This window comes from Aedes albopictus, chromosome 2 (genome assembly GCF_035046485.1).
Source record: "Aedes albopictus strain Foshan chromosome 2, AalbF5, whole genome shotgun sequence".
NCBI lineage: Eukaryota > Metazoa > Arthropoda > Insecta > Diptera > Culicidae > Aedes > Aedes albopictus.
Window position 1 is genome coordinate 17,694,346 of NC_085137.1, and position 12,638 is coordinate 17,706,983.

The 12,638-nt window shown below is 34.8% G+C and overlaps 1 protein-coding gene across 1 annotated transcript in view; it reads right to left on the reverse strand.

Moving 5' to 3' along the window:
• The window catches only part of LOC109429977 (ATP-binding cassette sub-family G member 1), a 132,662-nt gene extending 120,229 nt beyond the window's left edge, over nt 1–12,433 (reverse strand). The window contains exon 1 of the mRNA XM_062849239.1: nt 11,335–12,433. The gene's annotated coding sequence lies outside the window, so the exon portion shown is untranslated. The remainder of the gene's footprint in view (nt 1–11,334) is intronic.
• Between the last annotated feature and the right edge of the window lie 205 nt (nt 12,434–12,638).

The window sequence follows — 12,638 nt, forward strand, 5'->3', positions numbered from 1 at the left end:
ATGAAATGGATTGTTGAAAATTCAAATCGGGATGGCTGAGCGCAGAGCAACAGCAACAGCAGGCAACGCAGCGGTTGAACGCAAGACTGAGTTCTACGTAGGTATACAATTAGACGCTCTGTTGAGGTGTGGAAAACCATCGAAGGAGACACATTTGATTTGAGAGGTGTATAAGGAATTTGTCGAGAACTCCGGTAAACAGGATGTTGAGATTTTTTTTGAAATTCTTTGTTTGATGAGTTGTCATCTTGTGGAGTGGCTTTTTTCAATTTGCTAATCTAAGGAATATTAGTTAAAACAAAGCCTTGATTACGCAAAGTAGCAATCGTGAGGGATGACTCGCTGAATTTTTCGCGGTTCTCCATGCAGAGAAAATTTGAACAGCAGTACAGAACACGCTGACTCACATTATTTCTTCATATTCTGAACAGGTTTCTAGTGAGCAGCTGACGTGAAACTGAATGAGCAGACGTGGAATTTTTAATCGAGATAAAAAAGTACAAAGTCCACAAATTGCCAAACTCAAGGGGCATTAAAACGTTGTGTCATAAAATCAAAGCCCAACTTTTATAAGATTCGATTACTTGTTTTTTTTCTGTTGAATAGAGCAGCAATGCAGTCGATCAAATTGATAGAAAACAAATCAGGAATTATTTAAAACTTTGTGGAAAACTTCGTGAAGATCATTTAATGATTCTGTAGAAATCCATGGTTGATTCATGCTGTAGTCCCTTAGGAGATACTTCACGTGATCCTTGAAGTTTTTGTTGGCGCCTGCTGCTTGGGAATTTCTAGAAAATACTTTGGCGAACATCTGGCACAGCTTTAAACCAAGTACCGTGATTCCGGGTGAAATTGATCACTTTTCACAGTTTTCGGCTTCTAATTTTTGGATAGTTAACGGTATGGTCAAACTCAATGTTTTAAAACAAGTACGACGACGGGTTTCATCAGTCAACGAGGTTGAAACTTTTACTGCAAATCATTTTATTGCAATAAAGTAAAAAATCAGAAATTTTAATTTCGGGGTGAAATTGATCAGTCAGTGAAATGTCTTCGTAAGTGCTGAAAATAGTGACTTATATACCCAACAAGGAATAAAAAAAAGTGCCGAAAATAATTTGTTTCATCTGAATCAACCACCCCAGAATGCAAAAAGTTTTGTAAAACTTATACAATTTTAGTAAACTTTTGTTTATTTTAATTTTAAGTATAATAAATCTAAAGAGGAATTCCACGGAGTCATGTCAGTCGATCCTGAGCGACCATTTCAAAAATATCTGAAACTTTGCACAGTTTTTCAATTTCATATAAATCGCCATTTTTTGATATTAAACCTTCATATTCACTCACGACTAACTTTTCAAAAGGGTGTATGCGAAAATAGTTCTAAAATATTCTAAAAGCTGTACAGCAAAAACGGATTGTTCGATTGTTATAAATTTTTCAGCAAAGTTAGATAACTAAATGATGATTCCTTAGAAAATATACACTGTAAAAAATTTCTTTTTCTACTTTGAAAAAATATGATATTTGTCACAAAAACTCAAATATCTCAAAACCCTATCTTTTTACCAACTTCAATTTTTTAGGGGAAATGGCCCATTATATCAGCTATCTACCATAAAATTTTGGTGATGGTAAACTGATAAACAAAAAAGTTATGACATTTCAAACATTTCACAATTTTTACATTTAGTAACAAAAAAAAATTTTTTTCTGTGTAAATTATTTCGAGAATTATATTTTGATGCTGATTTTATTGTAAAGGCTACCGCCTGAATTAAACAAGTTGTTTTCATGATACTTTAGTTTGATTATTCGTAATTACTATAGTATCTATTTGAAACTTAGACGCGATCCAGTGTTGTGATCAAAAATATTGAGATTGTCATACTTTTTATTGTACGTGACTGGTGAAAAAATCCCTTGATAGTGTTGAAAAGCTGTTGATTATAAGAAAAATGGAATTGAATTTATTTTTAAGACAAAAGCTGTATAATAAAAGTTTTTTTATACGCGTATACGTCTAGTTTATCCGCAAAAAAAATCCCTCTTACACACTTATTTCTGAATTGCCTGTTCGGTACTTTTTTGACGAGATTATAACAGCAGTACGATCTCGGTAGTTTCGGTAATCGATTTTACTGAGGCTCAGTTAAACAACTGTCAAAATCGTATGGAAAAGGTAAACAATGCATTTTTGCTGAACGAGTTCGGTGCTCAGCAGTTTTAATCTCGTCAAAAAATTACCGAACTCGGTACACGGCGTGTGTATGGGAAAGGTTTATAACAAAAAATTGGGCATCGCCAAATTTTTCGCTATTCAAAAATAGAGACTTCCAGCTTTCATTTGCACGGTCCCTCAAAAAAATCCACCGAGGGATCTCGAACAACTTTTTCAGAATACTGTTTTTCCCCATACAAAATGAACGGTTCCAAATTAATCCCTATTTCTACTTAACAAACATACCCAATTTTTGTATGAAAAAGTTCCCCCGATGGAATATTTCGATGTTGGGCTTGAATGAAAGCTAGTAGCGTCAACTTTCACGTAACGTAAAAATTAGCGATGCCTATTTTTTTGTAATAAATTTCTTATACCAGACACACCGTGCGGTAATCAAAATTAAGTGTGTAGAGAACAGACTTTATGATCGGAAGAATGCGAGTAACTTCAACAACAACAAATGCATAAGAGGTACATACCACAGACAAACAGACGAAACGCCTAGAACAATTTTAGTGAAAATTCATCGCCCAGTTCACACTATCACCACCTGGTGGAAATGTTTCACGAAACACTGCGTTGTGCAATATCGTCATCAGAAGGCGCTAGTGTGAAACGTCAAACGCAAAGAAAAAACGATGGGCGCTCTTCTTGTTATGAAAGCCACAACCAAGATTCAAAATGATCGTTGAAGGCGTGGTCAATGAAAATTTCGCCAGTGTTACGTTTGTTTGTCTGTATACATACCTGACAATGCTCACGAAAAAAACAAAAAAATACTACCGCTATGAATATTAAAAATTGTATAGTATTTTTTTTCTTCAGCCACCAACACCAAACAAGTAAGTTAAAATTAATAAGTGATTTTGTTTATTATAATCTAACGAACAAGATGAACAGTCGCTTTCTCAAAGGTCTTCAACTCAACGCTCTCTTGTAGACCGTTTGATGAAAAAAAATGTTCAAAAGAGTTACGAAATCTCACCGAAAGCACCATAGATAAACTGAAAGAGACTGGTTATGCCCAAATGTCCACATTGTGTACAAAATTACGCATTTGCACGTCCTGCCGTCTAGAATTTGACAAACGAGCCATCTGTATATCATCGGTAAAGCAGGGCGCAGGAAGTTCGAAAACGACAACAACTGAGAAATTGCCATCAGCGACATCTGTTTAAACAATTTAATTACGCCCCTTTTCAAAAATGCCCTGTAATATTCTTCAACATCTATACCCATTTCAATATTTTTAACGTTGCAAAACACGCTTTCAACATTCATCTTGAAGAAGAGGGAAAACACTTGTCCTCAAATGTAACAGCAAATTAATGAATAAACGACTAATGCGCGGAGGGCGTGATAAAATCGGAACATTACGGTACATAGTATATTATATTATATGTATATATAATATATAATAAAAACAACTTGTTTTACTCACGCAAGGCCATTAACAATAAAATCAGCATCAAACTTCAATTTCCGGCCGAAATAATTTACACTAAAAAAAATTATTACTAAATGTGAAAATTGTGAAATGTTTGAATTGTCATAACTTTTTTGTTTATTTTCATGGTAGATTGCTAATACAATGGACCGTTTTCTCTAAAAAATTACGTTGGTAAAAAGATAGGGTTTTGAGATATTTGAGTTTTTGTGACAAAAATGATATTTTTTAATGTTAAAAAAGATTTTTTTCACAGTGTATATTTTCTTAGGAATCGCCATTTAGTTATCTAACTTTGCTGAACAATAAAATCAGCATCAAATCGCGATTCCCGGCCGAAATAATTTACACAGAAAAATTTTTTTTACTAAATGTAAAAATTGTGAAATTTTTGAAATGTTATAACTTTTTTGTTTATTAGTTTACCATCACCAAATTTTTATGGTAGATTGCTAATACAATGGACCGTTTTCCCTAAAAAATTCAAGTTGGTAAAAAGATAGGGTTTTGAGATATTTGAGTTTTTGTGACAAAAATGATGTTTTTCAATGATAAAATAGATTTTTTTTCACAGTGTATATTTTCTTAGAAATCACCATTTAGCTATCTAACTTTGCTGAAAAATTCATAACAATCGAACAATCCGTTTTTGCTGTGCATATTTTTGAATATTTTTGAACCATTTTCACATACACCCTTTTGAAAAGTTAGTCGTGGCTCTAAATAAAAATTTGATATCGAAAAATGGCGATTTAGATGGAACTGAAAAACTGTGCAAAGTTTCAGTTCAATAGAAAATCATGAATTAAAAATTTTCCTTAATTTTGATGCTGTTGCTTGGAATCGCTCTAAAGTAAACGCCTAAAAGTATGCAATTTCCATACTAAACAAGTAGTTACTTTAGAAAAAGTACAATTTTATGCATGAATGTCAATATTTATAGAATTTTTGATGACGAAATCGGGTTTAGCGAATACTTGGCAGCTATATACATTCATTCAAATATTTATTCCTTGTGCGATACAGCTACGGTAACAAAAGTTTGAAAGTGTCTTTGAAATTCACAAAACATGCAGTTTCGGAAAATTTTTAATTTAATACGAGTGTAGAATTAGCATTTAAGTTAAAATACACATTATTAAAAATTAAAAAAAAAATAATACAGATATATGTGACTAATTAGTTGTAAACAGTGACGGATTTAAGGGGTGTGCAGGGGGCGAGGGCCCCGGTCCCCCACATTTTATGAGCCTCCACAAAATTCAACTTCACGAAAAAAAATAGAGAATATGAAAAAAAAGTAGTGCAAAAAATTTCTCTTGATTTGATTTTTGTCATAAGAACTTCGAATTACTATCTACTGGCAAGATGTTGTGATATGTTTTGATTCTTTTGAGTAAGGCTGTAAATATTTGTCCATCTATTTATGAAATTTCATATTGTATCTCCAAAATTAATTAACATTTATTTTTTGTTGTGCATTTGCTTAAAAAAAAACACCAAAATTCCTGAAAAAAATCGTCAACTAAATTCTACAGGAACTCCAAACCTTCATGAATTACAGAGTAATAAAGTTCCTGCTATATTTGTTTTGTTTTTTTCTGTCTCCAGTTTTTGAAAACATTTTTAGGAATTTTGTACAAAGTTTTTGAAAGAATCAAAAGATTTTTTTTTCAAAATTTGGAGGTATTTTTGAAACTTTTGAGTTTAATTTTACTTAGACAGCTTACGACTTACTTAAATCGGAGAACACCAAATCTGTTGAATCATTTTTTAGAGGAAATCTACCATGAACCAGATGATGGTCATTTTCCACAAACTGTTTTATGTTCAAAGCTTTATTTTTGACAAATAAAAATTGCACTCATGTCGATCAATTTCACCCGAAATCACGGTATACCGTATGAAGCACTGAAAAAAAGCTTTGTATGTTCGAAAATAAACTTTTAACTTGTGAATTCGTTTGTAAAAGTACAAATTAAAATTTTGGAATTGGCCCTTAAACACTTATAGGTAGGCAATTTCCATAGAAATAAACGACTTCAACCCCATTAAATGACTTTTTAAACAAAAATCTAAAATTTTTGGAACTGATTCATGTTCAGAATAGCTACATCACATTACAATCAAGGTTCCAAAAAATGTGACTACAGATACTCCTAGTGGCAATCGATTGTTTAATTGCAACCGTTTCAGCTATATAATAAACAGATTAAAAAATTCTATATTAGACTATTTTTTTCTAAAAGCTGAAAAGTTCACACTCATCTTTAGACACCTATGAACTAGATAAGGTATGAGTTTTATGATCTTTACGACGTATAAAAGTTGCTAATATGGGATTAAAATTTAGTGTCGCGAATGATTATGTCACCCCGCTGATTAATTTGACCCCGGTTAACGGTACCAAAGTGTTGCCTTCGGAGTCTACCGGATGGTATTCTGTGAACTAATTTCTAAAAATAAGTATGTATTTTCGTTTCCATGTAAAATATTTAGTACATCCCTGATAGATAGCTGAATATGTTCGTGTTTTTATTAGATACTAGCTGACCCCGGCAAACTTTGTCTTGCCTACTGCGTTTTTTGACGTTTCAAGTCTTAAGCCAAGTCCAAGTCCCCGTTCAAAATGTATGAAGAATCAATTTTCAAAAACTTTCAATTTGTCCATGTTTTTTGCCTCATAAACCTTCCTTGAGTGAAAACTAACAGAACAAAACTAAGACGACCCAAATCGGACCCTCCGTTCGCAAGTTGTGCGTGTTCCCACGTATGCCACTGCATTTTTATATATATAGATTTTCTAGAGTGTGCGGCCATTTTGCCGGATCTTGTTTAGCCAAATGTAGATCGGCCGAACACTGATTATCAGAAATATTTCTTTTTTTCAATCGTAGGCTATTTTTTCTAGTTTTACCATTAAGAAATCAGTCATTTATTTATTTATTTATACATACAAGGTCAACAGGTAAAATTCACATTGAAACTATGATTTTTTTTATCAGAGATTTTTCCGTGGTTCGAAGGCTGTTCTTTCAAGTCATACTGATGTGGGAAACAGTGGAATGCTCACTTGAGTTTATCATTCATTTTTTTATGCTCAAACGACATTCGGCTAAACGGCGTTCGACTAAATGATCCAAATTTTCAAAGGCGTTGACAAGACAATCCAGCAAGAACTTCACCTGATAAATATCCAAAACTTCAATGCCTTCTCCATCATGACTTTCAAAAAAAAAAAACAAAAAGAGAAGCATCTTCTTGTTTTCATAATGCGTCATTAAACTCCATGAAGGCAAAAAATCCCTACAGGTAACTGGCCACTCAAACATTTTTAAGTTGGTCTTTGTAAGAGAATACTTCAGATTGCATAATTTTCTGCTTACTCGCGTAACGTGGATAACGAGAAATGTGGCAAGTCGATCCTACGAATATCTTTGTTTTCCACTAAGTTTACGAATTATTTCGCAGAGGAAACTCATCTCCCACGTTGCAGCTTCAATGCATGAGCATCATGAAGATCTCATACGCTGCAGAAAATAACGGGATACCATGAAATTATTAAAGAAAACCTAACATTTTTTGCAGGAGGAAACCTCCTCCGATCCTGCAGCTGGAACTTGTGAATTTTATTTATGTTCTTGTAGGAAAAACGGCGGACTCCTCAGAGGGAACCAAAAGAAATTAATATGTAATTGAGCTTCTTTCAAAAAATTCAATTATGGACTTAATTTTATAAGTTTATCGTATTAACATGGATATTTTTGTTCCAAATGAATGCAATTTGTCTCCGAATATCTCAAGTTTTTTTTTCTAGGGATCTTTACAAGAGCTCAACTCGACGATTTTCCAGGTGTATCCACAGGAATTACTTCAGAAATACGTCAACTCATAAAATCCTCCAAGAATTTCATTAAAGGATATTTACAGGAATTTTCCGAAAAAATCCATAATGCACCATTCCACAAAAAGTTTTTCGAGGAGTTTCTCCAAGTATTTCTCCAGGAAGCTCGAGAAAAATCCTCCTGAGATATTTAAAAAAAGTCCTGGGATTTCTTCAGATATTTTTCTATAGATTCTTTAAACAGTACTTCCTGAGACTTATGTAGGGAATCTAAAGATTCTCCCATATACTGGAGATTCAGAAATTTGTTCAGAGATTAAAGAGTATCAAAATTTTCTTCAGGAATTTCAGTAAGGAGTTTCTTTGAAAGTTCTTCCATGGAGTTTTCAAAATTCTTCTAAAACTTTATTTCAAAGATTACTTTAGAAATTCTTCCTGAGGTTCATTCAAGAATTCCTTGGCAGATTATTTTAGAGATTGTTGCAGAGATTCTCGCAGAAATTCCTACAAATATTTTTTTTATTGCTCCTGCAATTTCGTCACAAATATCTCTAGGGCTTTGTTTTTCTGAAGTTATTTCAAAAATTTTACGCAAAATACCTGAAGAATTCTTGAAAGAATTTTCGATGGAATATTTAAATAAAAAAACATGAGATACTTCTGGAGTAGCTCTGGAAGTAACTGAAAGGAAAAATTGAAGAGAAACTTCTGAAACGATTCCTGAAGTAATCCGTAAAGGAACTTTATGAAGGAATATCTTTAAAAAAACTGAAAGAATTGCAGACAAAGGTACTGGAGGAACTCATGAAGAAATTCCTGCATAAAAATCTTAGGGTTCTCTAGAAAACTTTCCTAGAAATCCTCAATAAACACTTTTTTGAAATTCCACCAAGAGTTTCCCGGAGAGTGTTCAACTGTTCTTTATCTATTTATTTATTTATTTATTTATTTATTTATTTATTTGTTTATTAGTTGAATTATTATTTCAACAAACCTTTTTGGTTTAAACTTCCTGAGTCTTCTGCAGGGATTCTCCCGAATACTGGATGTTTCTTCAGAAATCATTTCAGAGACAATATGTCTCCGAAGGAATTTCTTTAAAAAGTTCTTTCGTAGAGTTTGCTAGAAGTTCTCTGAACATTTCTTAAAAAAAAACTACAGATTCCTTCGGAAATCCTTCAGAGCTTTCTGCGAGAATCCCCCAATGTACTCTTGGGAAAACAGAATACATTGGGGGATTCTCGCAGAAATTCCTTCAAGTTTTTTTTTTTAGAAATTTCTTTTGCAGTTCCGTCAAAAATATCTCCTGGGGTTCCTTTAGAAATTCCTGCAGAAATCGTTTAGATATTCCTCTAAGGATTTTTTCAGAAGTACTTCTATTCATTTCACAAAAAATACTAAAAGAATTCTTGAAAGAATCTCTGAAGAAATTTGCAACGAAATTCCTCAGGATTTTTTAAAGTCATCCCTCGACAAAACCCCTTCTGATACCTTTGGAAATTCCTAGAAGGAGTTTTTGAAAATTTTCTTAAGAAATTCCCGGAAGAATACCCGAAGAAGCTCCTCAAGAAATCTCCCTAATTCCAAAAAAAAAAAAAAAGAAATCATGGGAAGCTTCTGGAAGATGCTGCAAAGAAAAATTGATTAGAAATTTGTATTCCAGAAGTATTCCTGAAGTAATTCGTAGAACAACTTTGGAAGGAACATCTTAATAAATGGCTGCAGAAATTGCTTACAAAAGTGCTGGTGCAATTATTAAAGTAATATCTCATAAAGTTTCTAGGAGCTGCCTGAGGGAGCCTAAGGAGCCTCTTTGGAAATTCTTTACAAATTTCTTCCAAACCCTGAAGATATCTTTGGAGGAATTATTCTAGAGGTAAGACACATTGTAATGGAATTCTAATCTGCTCGATTCTATTAAGAAACGTTCCTCAAAATGCGGAAAATATCTGGTTTGAGAAAACCTGAGAAATCCAGAGGAATCGTGAGCATCACTCTGAAAATAGATTTACTCTATTTATACAGTCAGGATTCGTTCTACACGGTGCCATCTACTTTATGCCCACCGCAGTTACTCTGTTGTTTTTCAACCAATTCAGTTTATTGTAGAAGAATTTCGCAAAAAATGCCAAGGAATAGATTTTGGAGTAATATCTGCAGGAACTGATGAGAGAACCTTTAGTGAAACTTATGACAGATTCTCTGAAGAAAAATCTGACTAAATCCTAGGCAATCCTTAAAAAAATACCTGGAGAAAATTCTGGAGAAGCCCCTGGATGAACTTCCAGAAAAATCGCTGTGGCGTTTACCAGAGAAATGTCTAAATAGTAAATACATAAATTTCTAGATGGTCATATCTGAAAAAACTTTTTAATAAATACCAACAAAAAGAAGTACTGAAATTATCTTAGCATCTCTGTGAATCCTGGAAAAATCCAAGAAGAAATCTCATAGAAAAACTACAAGAGGAAATTCTGATTTTATTCCTGGAAGAACTCCTTCAGAAATGTTTGAAGAAATACATGAGGGTGTACATGCACAAACTTCTGTAACAATCCTTGAAGGAATTTTCTTAGCAATTCGTGGAAGAAGCACAGGAGGAAATTCTAAAGGAGTTTTTGAAGGAACCACGGACTAGTTTTAAAATTAAGCTTTTGAAAAATTTCTCGAGAGCTCAAGGAAAACTCCTGAAAAAATTCTCCAAGAATCCCAGGAAAAACATTCACAAAAAAAATATGAACAGGAATGCATTTAACCTGGAGGAATCTTTAGAGGAATTCTTACTGAAATCATTCTACAAAATTCTGCGAAAATTATCTTTATATTTGAGTTTCGGAAAAAAAAATTGAAAAATCCCGCAAGAACAAAGGAATTCGTGGCGGTGTTCCTGAATCAAATTCTAAGTATATTGGAAGCAAGTTCGTACACAAGGGAGGGGTTTTGGGGGATGAACCCAAACTTCTCCAATTGCATACACCAGGTGCCATTCCGCCTGTTACCGAGAATATGCCAAACCCACTACTTTTTCGTTTTTTTTCTATTCTGGAACGGAATACATTCTAAAAGTATATTGAAATAATTTCCAAAGGGCGCTGAAGTTTGGAAATCTTGAACTCTGATTTAACCACTGAACGCAGTATAAAGTTTTAGTAAAATCTATAAGCATTAAAATGGCTATACCTTTCTTATTTCAAGCTGAAGTATAGTATTTGTACCATGAAAACGTAAAAATCCTGACTGCAGAGGATGTGAATTCAAGTCATCAATAAAATTCAATTCCGTCAAAGATTTTTCAAGAAACAGCAGCCGTTTATGCTTCAGACTCAAAATCCAAAACGAAGACCCAAAACAAAAACGCAACTCACGATGACAACAATTTTGGCCTTGCGAGCCCTTTGCTTCGAGCACTACAGGTTTTCGTTTCTCGGAAACGCTGAACACATGCGTATGCGTGGAAAGAGGCCGAACGATTAAAATAACGGGTTCAGTTGGAGGATGAATGTACCAGCTAAAAATAGCTTGTTGTGGAATAAAGAGGGAGTCAAGAATGCATTGTGCAGTGTTTTCGTTTCTGGAAATGGGTGGAGCATTAAAATTCTTCCGCATCGGTGTTGTAATACTAATCTTGAAAAACCCCAGCATAGATGCATTTAACCGTTCATTCCTAGAAATTTGTACTGCTTGATTACTACTCCGCCAGTCATAAAACCATCGTACTATCGTACAACGAAAGGCAGAAAAACACCAACTAATCGCTACATGACGAAATGGACGGACAGTACAATCGTCATGCATGGTTTTGCATTTACTTACACTTTTCTCCTGGTAGTTGCCCTACAGCTACAGTTACTTATTGGTGGTCGAACGTTGTTGGTACACGTGTCTTCACCGTTGTTGTCGTCATCAATTGCACTTCACTATAGCTTGCACCTTTCAAGTATGTGCCAACAACCGCCGCCAGTCAGTAGTGACACTCACTGTTTGTACTAGTTTAGACACAAACAAAATCGATACCCGACCACACCAACCAACAACCGTTTCTTCCGGGAGGAATAACTTTTCACAACTGTATGCTATTATGCTGTAGTTGATGTCACACTTGCGAACAATAAAATTGCAGACGATGGACGACTCTATTCCAGAAGTTTGCTTCTTTTTTTTCGCACGGGTTCACTTCGCTAGGGTCAACAATTTCAATTGATTCACTTAACTTCGATTTCGAGTTTGGCTGTGAATTATTCGCTATTGTTATCGCGTTGGCACAGTTCAGTTTCCGATTGTTGGCATTTGGTTTATTGCAAATTGCTTCGAAAGTAAATATTGGTCTGCAGCTGTTATCGCTGAATCGTTCTCGGTGGTATATTTTCAGTTCCGCTATTTGCACAAACGTCGAGTATCGAGCCGTTCTATGCTTAGAAATTGTTTATTTACTGCGATTTCCACTGAACTGCTGAATGGATATCGGTCAATCACTAGCAATTTTTGAAAGCATCCATCGAACTCCGAGCACACATCCAACCAATACTAAAATCGACATAAATTAGCTAATTAACAAACTTCTAACACGATCGACAGCAATATGTACCCAGCCACACGATTTGTAAATAAGAGTACACACTCCTAAAACACGAACCGTTCCGTATCAACGATCGCAAAAACAAATCACAGTGCAAAAATAAGTTCATAGAAATCGCGAAAATAAATAGAGGCAGAATCGCACAGAACACAAACACCGAACAAACCGATTAGAAGTAATCGCGTCCACCAGCGACCACGACAAGAATGCTACTGACTGAGCGGCCCAGCAAGCGAACGAGCAGCGACAACAACGACTACGATGATGATGATGATCAGTTCAGTACCAGTATCTATCTACCACCCTACCAGCAGCAACAAGTGTTGCTTGTTGCTGCTGAAAACGAATCCGAGCGGATCCAACTCGGATCGAAAGGGAACCGCTCTGCATTTGCGAGCGAGCAACCGCGCGAAACGTCTGCTAGACCTAGAACAGAACGCACGCGGCGAGATAGTGCGGTCATAACGGGGAATCCACCAATCAGCGCCAGCTCGTGCGGTCTTGGTAGCGAAGAGAAGTCAGCCATGCGGTCGCTCGACCA